This window comes from Triticum dicoccoides, chromosome 4A, assembly GCF_002162155.2.
Source record: "Triticum dicoccoides isolate Atlit2015 ecotype Zavitan chromosome 4A, WEW_v2.0, whole genome shotgun sequence".
Lineage (NCBI taxonomy): Eukaryota > Viridiplantae > Streptophyta > Magnoliopsida > Poales > Poaceae > Triticum > Triticum dicoccoides.
This window is the reverse complement of record NC_041386.1, coordinates 411972014-411981172: the sequence shown is the minus strand read 5'-3', so window position 1 is coordinate 411981172 and position 9159 is coordinate 411972014.

The following is a 9159-nucleotide window of genomic DNA, read 5'->3' as shown; positions in this document are numbered from 1 at the left end:
TTCTCGTGGCACCGAGCGAAATTTTTTGGCCACCACGAAAATATCTATCTCCCCGCCCCCTCCCTCCTACCAAAAGCCACATTTGAACTGTTCCTCCTTGATTTTCAAGTTCAAACCATCTATGTTGCTTACTGGCAGCTCAGCCTCCTCGCCGGTGACCCTTATTCTTGTAGCGCCGCCTCCTCGCCGGCTACCCTTCTTCTTGCAGTGTCGCCTCCTCGCCGGTGACCCATCTTCTTGCAGCGCCGCCTCCTCGCCGGCAACCCTTCTTCTTGCTGCGCGGCCTCCTCGCTGCCGACCCTTCTTCTTGATGCGCGGCCTCGTCGATATGGTCCGGTAATCCACACTCCATCCACACCATCCTCCTCCTTCCCCGTCCCACATGCCCCGACCAACGGAGCGACACCTTCCACCGAAATCACTGCCCCCTCCTCCAATTAAGCGCCGACCACAAGCATTTTACACGCAGTATAACATGGAGCTGAGTAGCATGCGGTCGCACGCGCGAACGAGGTCGCTATGGCTGCCATGCGTGTCGACCGCCAGATCTTGGAGGAGCACCTCGTCTTCGAGGCCACCATCAACACCGCCATGCGGTTGTCTACTTTAAAGTACAGTTCATGATGTTTTCTCGAGGCCACCGCCAGTGCCTTCTAGTGATTTTTCCTCTGTAATGTTAATATGCAATTTGATGTTCAGTTAACAGTTTGGTCCTCTGAAATGTAATGTTCATTAACACTTTGGTCCAACAATTGCTACATTTCGTAGTACTGTTCTCAAGCATTCTTTGTTTTGTTAACTGTCTTATCTTCTAGTGCATGTTTCTATTCCGCAATGTCGTGCTCAGTTAACTATTTTGGTTCATTTGGTCTGCTGTCCATTTAACTATTTGGTTCAGTTCTACAATTTGATTTTCATTTGCTGTGGGTACAATTTTGTATTGTTATGCATGTGACACCAATCGAATTTGGTTGTACTCAATACATATTCTACTGATAGTATGGCAACTCTCAGTTAACCTGATCAAGATCTTCCTTACGTGTGTTGTAGGGAAATAATGGGAGACACTGCGGTTTACCATCAAGGTTTGTTCAAGCAGGTTCCTTTGGCTAGTAGCACATTATTGTGCAGTTGCAGGAATCATTATAATATTTAGGTTTCTTACAGTTTGGTCTTGCACATGTAGGTCCTGCTGTCAGAGGCTTAGACCCACTATTCAACCCATTTTGCATATGGGGAAATGAGATGTCCATGAATATCAGTCAAGTCAAGAAACTCAGAAAGATTGTTAGAATGAAGAAACTTGCGATGAATAACAACAAGATCTTTGTTTGCACAATGAAGAAACAGTCAACTATAGGATGGTACCAACTCTTTTACCTTGTTTTTACCCCTTGCCCATTTCAAAATTTACAACGGCGATTTATGCATATCTTTGTTTTCAGTACTTTTCAAAGCAGTTCACCGATGATTACCTCTCAAACCACATGCATGGTCAAGAGGCGAGGAAGGTATTCATTCAACACCCATGGTACAATATTGAAGTCTTGCTGAAGAGGACGAAGGTTGGGAATGAAATTATCCATAGCCACTGGCCTAAAGTTGCAAGGACATTCAACATCACTGAAGGCTCAATATTTGCCTTCCGCTTTTGCAGTTTCCCAGATGAGATTCATCTGTCTATTTACCGTGTTTGATGCTACTTTCTAAAGGTTTTTGATGCTGCATGCGAAACTTGGTGCTGTTGTGTAATGGCGTAATTGAGTGCCGAAGCTATATGATGTAATTCGATTATGAAATCCTGGTTGCTTTTATACGGATATGAAATATCTGGAGTGTTTTATAAGAAATATAAGTTTTATTAGTACATGGATTATCAATAATAGGCTAATTCCCTGCTTATTGGGGTTTTCTATTGCAGACGGTTACTCAGATAGCACCGTGGGCGATGAACTCAAACAACCCGCATGGTTTCTAGAAAGTAGGCGTGTTCGATCAACTAACAATCACACACGGCTTCCAGCAGCGAACTGTTTGCGTTAGGCCACCTTGCACAAACGTTTCCACACAAAGAACTATGTGTGATATACATACGAACGGAAATGTTTTCCCTGGATTGACTATGCGGGATGTACATAAGAACAGAAACAAATTCCTTGGATTGACTGTGTGTGATATACATACCTACGGAAATGTTTTTCTGGGATTCACCGTGTGGGATGTACATACCTACGGAAATGATTTTCTCGGATTACCATGTGGGATGTACATGTCGGTGTCAAAACCGGCGGATCTCGGGTAGGGGGTCCCGAACTATGTGTCTAAGGCGGGTGGTAACAGGAGGCGGGGGACACAATGTTTACCCAGGTTCGGGCCCTCTCGATGGAGGTAATACCCTACTTCCTGCTTGATTAATCTTGATGATATGAGTATTACAAGAGTTGATCTACCAGGAGATCGCAGAGGCTAAACCCTAGAAGCTAGCCTATGGTATGATTGTTGTTGTCCTATGGACTAAACCCTCCGGTTTATATAGACACCGGAGGGGGCTAGGGTTACACAGAGTCGGTTTCAAGGGAGGAGATCTACATATCCAAATCGCCAAGCTTGCCTTGCACGCAAAGGAGAGTCCCATCCGGACACGGGACGAAGTCTTCAATCATGTATCTTCATAGTCCAATAGTCCGGCCAAGGGATATAGTCCGGCTGTCCGAGGACCCCCTAATCCAGGACTCCCTTAGTAGCCCCTGAACCAGGCTTCAATGACGATGAGTCCGGCGTGTAGATTGTCTTCGGAATTGCAAGGTGGGTTCCTCCTCCGAATACTCCATAGAGGATTTTGAACACAAGGATAGTGTCCGGCTCTTCAAAACAAATTCCACATACCACCGTAGAGAGTATAATATTTCCACAAATCTAATCTGCTGACAACTTTTCATAACGTGACATCACGCCATGGCCCCGGTTATTATTCGAACCGTTTTTCTCAACCACCTACTGCAGATATTGCGAGGCGGTTTTCTTGGCACGTCTTGTCGAAGCAGAGATCGTGTCCCCTTATCCCGGGATCCTCATAAATACGGGCGTGGGTAACCCAACCGCGCCATCAATCACGACGCTTGGGGAATAAGCAAGTTTTACCAGGCAAGTGGGGAGGCACGCAGTTTCTACCGCCCTTATAAAGGGATAAGGACTCCTCTTTTTTACCCACGCCTTCTTCTTCCCTGGCTATCCATTCTCGCGCACTCGAGCTCTAGCGCCCAAGTTCGCATCTTCTCCGCAAAAACACTCCGAACATGTCTGGAGCGGGAGGCAAGTGGATGGCCTCCTCCGTTACGGAGGAGAACATCACGAAGCTCCGGGAAGCTGGACACCTGGCCGCAGATATCGTGCACCGGCTCCCAAGCACGGGGCAGATTGTTCCTACCCCCGAGCCCCATGAAAGGGTTGTATTCCTTACCATTTCGTCCACGGGCTAGGATTTCCCCTCCACCCATTTGTTTGCGGGCTCATGTTCTACTACGGGCTGGACTTCCATGATCTGGCCCCAATTTCATCCTCAACATCTTGGGTCTTTATCGTCTTGTGCGAGGCTTTCCTCCGCATCAAGCCCCACTTCGGCCTGTGACTGAAAACCTTCAATGTTAAGCTGAAGGTGGTGGTCGGCTAACAAGTGGAGTGCGGAGGTGCCATGGTGGGCAAAATGCCCAACGTCACCTGGCTCGAAGGCTCTTATGTGGAGACCGTGAAGGGTTGGCAATCGGGGTGGTTCTACATCACCGAGCCGCGCGACACCAACTGGGCGGCGGCCCCCGAATTCCGATCCGGCATCCCCATGCGACTAACCTCCTGGAAGGAGAAGGGCTTATCTTGGGGTTCGTCGGTGGAGCTGACCGAACTCCAGAACTGTGTTAAAAACATGATAAGTAAGAAAATCAATCTTGTCAACGTGGTCCAGGTCATGCTCTTTCGCCGGATCCTCCCGTGTCAAAGACGGGCATTTAATATGTGGGAGTTCGACTCGGCAAGGCACCAAACGCTGCGAGAGCTCTTCGACATGACGCACCAGGACATCTGGAGGGTGTTGTTCAAGTCTGCCGATGTACCTCCTCCCCTTACCGAGGACCACGGACTCAGCGCAAAGCGCCCTGCTAATCCGGTAAGCTCCTTATATCTCATAAGGTGTTTCTTTCCCTAGTATAATTATGTGAGGGATCTGAGCCTCCACATTATTTACAGGAATGGGTTGCGACAGCGGAGTGGATCGACTGTCCGGCCCCATTGCCTGAAGATCCGGCAAGTACTCTCCTGACGGAGATGCTGGTTCCGGCGCCCTATGAGGCGCCAGAGAAGAAGGCCAAGAAGAAGGCCGCGGGGACCAGGAAAGGTCTCCGGCGCAAGTATGTATCGGACTCGTTGTCCGATAACACCAAGACGCCCTCCTCCCATGAAGACGAGGAGGAGGAAGAGGAAAATTCTCCCCCTCCAGCCGGGGGAGATAAGAAAAGGAAGGCCTCCCCATCCGGGGAGGCCGAAGGGTCCAAGAAGGGAAGAGCCCTCCTTCCGGACCGCTCCACCCTGGTCGCGTTCAACGACGAGGAGTGGATGCCTAGGGACAAGCCCCTGGCGAAGTCGTAAATACCCAGATACCATAACAGTTTTGGTATATTTCGTTTTATTGTTTCTTATCATGCCGAACATGATCATGTAGCCCACCCAAGGACCGTCTCGACGTATCCTCTTCGGATGGGTCTCTGGGCCTGTCGGAGATGAACAGTGATTCGCTCCCGACCGCCTCCTCCCCCCGCCCTACGGACGACGCCGAGGTGTTGTCCTGAAGGGCACCAAGCCAAGGGAAGGTAGTTCTGGGGGTGCCCCAAGGCGACCTCCCAGATGCCGGGCGCATGGGAGGCAAGGCTCCCATGGGCCCTAATGACGGGGGCAGCAAGTCCGGCCCCCGGCCGAATATTGCACCGGAACCTCCAGTGGTTCTGGACCCTGTCTGGCGACCCCTCACTAAGGGGGCGAGCCGTTTATCCATCTAGAGGCACCGGACAACTTGCTGGAAGCGCTTCGTGACGCTTCCATTGACGAAGAGCACTACACTGTCATGAGTGCGGTGGTAGAGAAGGTTCAGTCCGCTAAAAGCGGAGTGACTGAAGCCTGTGCCAGCCTCCTAAACAGGCTTTGAGGTAAGTAATCAATTCATAAGAAAATGTTATAGCATAGACAGTAGCCCCTGATGCTCTGTTTGGCGTTCACAAAGAAAGGCCGAATAGAGGATCAAATAATAATCACATGAGTCTAATCAGAATGTGTCTTATGTGAATAAGAAGGCTTCGCTGCTGGCCGCTGCCGCTCGCACTACAGAGGTCTCCGTACTGAAGTGGGACCTTGAGTGGTCCGAAAAAGAGCTCGGCCTTACCAAGAGGAAGCTCGAAGAGAAAAAGGTAATTAATACCTATCCGTATATTGATAAGGAATAAAAAAAGAATGTGGTTGTTAAGTCACAGGATCATCATGAATTTTGCTAGGGGCCATGACCGAAGTGGTGGCCCTGAAGGAGGCGCTGTCCGAGGCCGAAGACAAAGCGGCCAAGGAGCGCACTGAGCGCAAGAAGCGAGAGGCTCGAGTCAGCGAGGTGCAGCAAGAGCTCCAGGATTTCGTCAAAAAATACAAGTCCTTGGAGCGTGACTCTAAGACGCAAGGGTCTGAGCTTGCGAAGGCCCTTGAGAACACAAAAAATGCCAAGGCCGAAGCCCACAAGGCCCTCCAGGAGCTTTAGACGGTCTAGAAGATAGCGGTGGGTAAGGAATTCATTATGCAAAGAAAGCATGTGAAGGAAACTTTCCTTTTACTTAACCGAGTTCGGAGCTCTCTAGGAGCGTTCGCAGATCTTCCCCGCAGTGTGTCCGATGCTGCGGAATTTTACCGGGCCGAGGGAGGGAGCTCGACGGAGAAGTTGTTCTGGTCTTAGTATACTGGGACCGAATATCCGATGCCCTTGAGCGACCAGTTGAAGCAATTGGTCGAGCTCCACAAGACGGCCAAACAGGCCATGAAGGGCCTCATAGTCCGGATGTGGCCTGGTGAGCCCCTGTGTCGGTGTCAAAACGGCGGATCTCGGGTAGGGGGTCCCGAACTGTGCGTCTAGGCCGGATGGTAATAGGAGGCAACGGACATGAAGTTTTACCCAGGTTTAGGTCCTCTTGATGGAGGTAAAACCCTATGTCATGCTTGATTAATATTGATGATATGGGTAGTACAAGAGTAGATCTACCACGAGATCAGAGAGGCTAAACCCTACAAGCTAGCCTATGGTATGATTGTTGTTCTATATGTTGTCCTACGGACTAAAATCCTCCAGTTTATATAGACACCGGAGAGGGTTAGGGTTACACAAAGTCGGTTACAATGGTAGGAGATCTACATATTCGTATTGCCAAGCTTGCCTTCCACGCCAAGGAAAGTCCCTTCCGGACACGGGACGAAGCCTTCAATCTTGTATCTTCATAGTCCAGGAGTCCGGCTGAAGGTATAGTCCAGCCATCCGGACACCCCCTAATCCAGGACTCCCTCACCCTGCCTGGCAGCTACTTCGGCCTGGTGAGGCGGCTTGTGATTGCCTGCCACGGCTTGAAGTCATAAAGCGGTCCATCTGTATTGAGGGTGCGGGCAGGGCTTTTGCCCGAGCGAAAGTGCACTGGGCGAAGATGGACGCCGTGAAGCTGGTGAAGGAGGGGCCGCCGGAGGGCAAGGAGCATCGCCGCCCCGAAAAATATTATGACAGCGTCCTGAAGGGCGCCCGAGTTGTGGCGGAGGAATGTTCTAAGGATGTAATATTTGAATGAATGTACTCATGTGATCCTATAATATGAAAACGAGTTCATCTGCGTTATATAATGCTTGTTGATTTAAAATATTACCTTCTGTGCGGCCGTTTATAAAATCTGAGAGTTGGCTAGTCGTCGGCTTCTGCCCCCATGTAGCTAGTACTGAGGTGTTCGGGATAAATCTGATCACTCTTTATACCAGTTTTGGGTCCTTCGAAGGAGGTGTTCAGCACAACGAACCAGGCAATCGGACTATAAAGCTTTATCACTCTCACTTAGCCATACAAGTCTACAATTTTAAATTTTGGCGAAACCCCTAGTATTCGGAAGGCCGAACTTGGGGCGCTATGAACGCCTAAATCGGACAAGGCCAACTCCTCGCCTGAAGCGGAAAAAATCTTTAGGGATTTGGGACCTCTCGAACAGCGACCAACTCTCGCCACATCATGACAGTCAGTTTTTGGCTTTCTCTACTGAGGTGCTCGTCTGGAAGAACCGGGACACAATCGCAGTAGTTCTCGCAGTGCTACCTTAGCCGATATAGCGGAACGTAAGGCACCAAAACATGGGAGCCGGGCGAACCCAAGTTTAGACCCAAGACATGATTCGGAGCTGATGAATATAATGCTATAAGTTTGGGGTGCCGCACTGTCGAAAGTGTTCGGACTTTTCTCGCCGTGTTATGGGGTACACTGAAGCCCCTGGCGTACCGAACGTACCAGAATGTACGGGAGCAACTTGTCGTGAATAGACAAACAAGGAAAACAAAGAAGATGAAGAAATGTAATAATAAGCTGACATTGTGCATTGTTATTTATAGGATACATCAAAGTGTATGTGTATAAGTAGTACAATAAGCAAAAATAGGACTATATGACATGTCCGATCCAAGGGCGAGCTGCATGCGGGTATGTAAAACAGGTATAATGATCGGTATGAGAGACCACCTGGGGATTCCCTTTTACGTCAAAGCTTCTTTCTCCCTTGGTGCTTCCCTCCCGTGATGGGTCCGATGATCTAGCTATCGGAGAGGGCCTCCAGAGAATAGGGTCCTGAAAGGAAGAAAATGATAAAGATATACTGGTCCTGAGGCGGTTGAACCGCATTGTGGGGCGTGCCATAGCCGTGCCTCCGCCTATACCCATGGTATCTTTAGGGCGTAGTTATGTACGCGCAGTGCAAATTTCGTCTCTTGACTGGGACTAGGACGGAGGCCGAATTGCTAGGCGATCTCTGAACGCGCCTGGTGATTCTGTTGCAGGTTATTCCGGACTCGCTTGAATGTGTCTGTGGACCTTGTCGCCGAATTGGCGGTTTGCCTCAAAAGGCTGCTTTGCACTTCTACTGCAAGGGCCGCAGTGTGCTCCTCCGTGCGGAGCGAGCGTTCTGTGTTTCCATTAACTATTATAACCCCTCAAGGTCCTGGCATTTTGAGCTTGAGGTATGCGTAATGCGGTACCGCATTGAATCTAGCGAATGCGGTTCGTTCGAGTAGTGCGTGATAGCCACTGCGGAAGGGGACGATATCGAAGATTAACTCTTCGCTTCGAAAGTTATCCGGAGATCCGAAGACCACTTCCAGTGTGATTGAGCCCGTGCAACAGGCCTCTATACCTGGTATGACACCTTTGAAGGTGGTTTTTGTGGTTTTGATCCTCAAGGGATCTATACCCATTTTGCGCACCGTATCCTGATAAAGCATGTTCAGGCTGCTGCCACCGTCCATAAGGACTCGAGTGAGGTGGAATCCGTCAATGATAGGATCAAGGACCAATGTGGCAGAACCGCCATGACGGATACTAGTGGGGTGGTCCCTGCGATCAAAATTGATCGGACAAGAAGACCATGGGTTGAACTTTGGGGTGACTGGCTCCATCGTGTAGACGTCCCTGAGTGCACACTTCCGTTCCCGCTTGGGGATATGGGTTGTGTTATCATGTTCACCGTTTTCACTTGGAGAGAAAATTTCTTCTGTCGTCCTATGTTCGGCGGCCGGGGCTCTTCCTCGTCGTTGCTATGCAGCCCCTTTTCCTTGCTTTTGGCATTCAACTTGCCGGCCTGTTTGAACACCCAGCATTCTCTGTTGGTGTGGTTGGCTGGCTTATCGGGGGTGCCGTGAATTTGACACAAGCGGTCGAGTATGCGGTCCAAACTGGACGGGCCCGGATTGTTTCTTTTGAAGGGCTTTTTCCGCTGATTGGATTTAGAGCCACTAAATCCGGCATTGACTGTCGTGTCTTCGGTATTATCGCCGTTGTTGCGGCGCTTGTATCTGTTGCGACGTGGCTTGCCGTTGCTGTCTCTGGCCTCCGATGTGCCAGGGTTG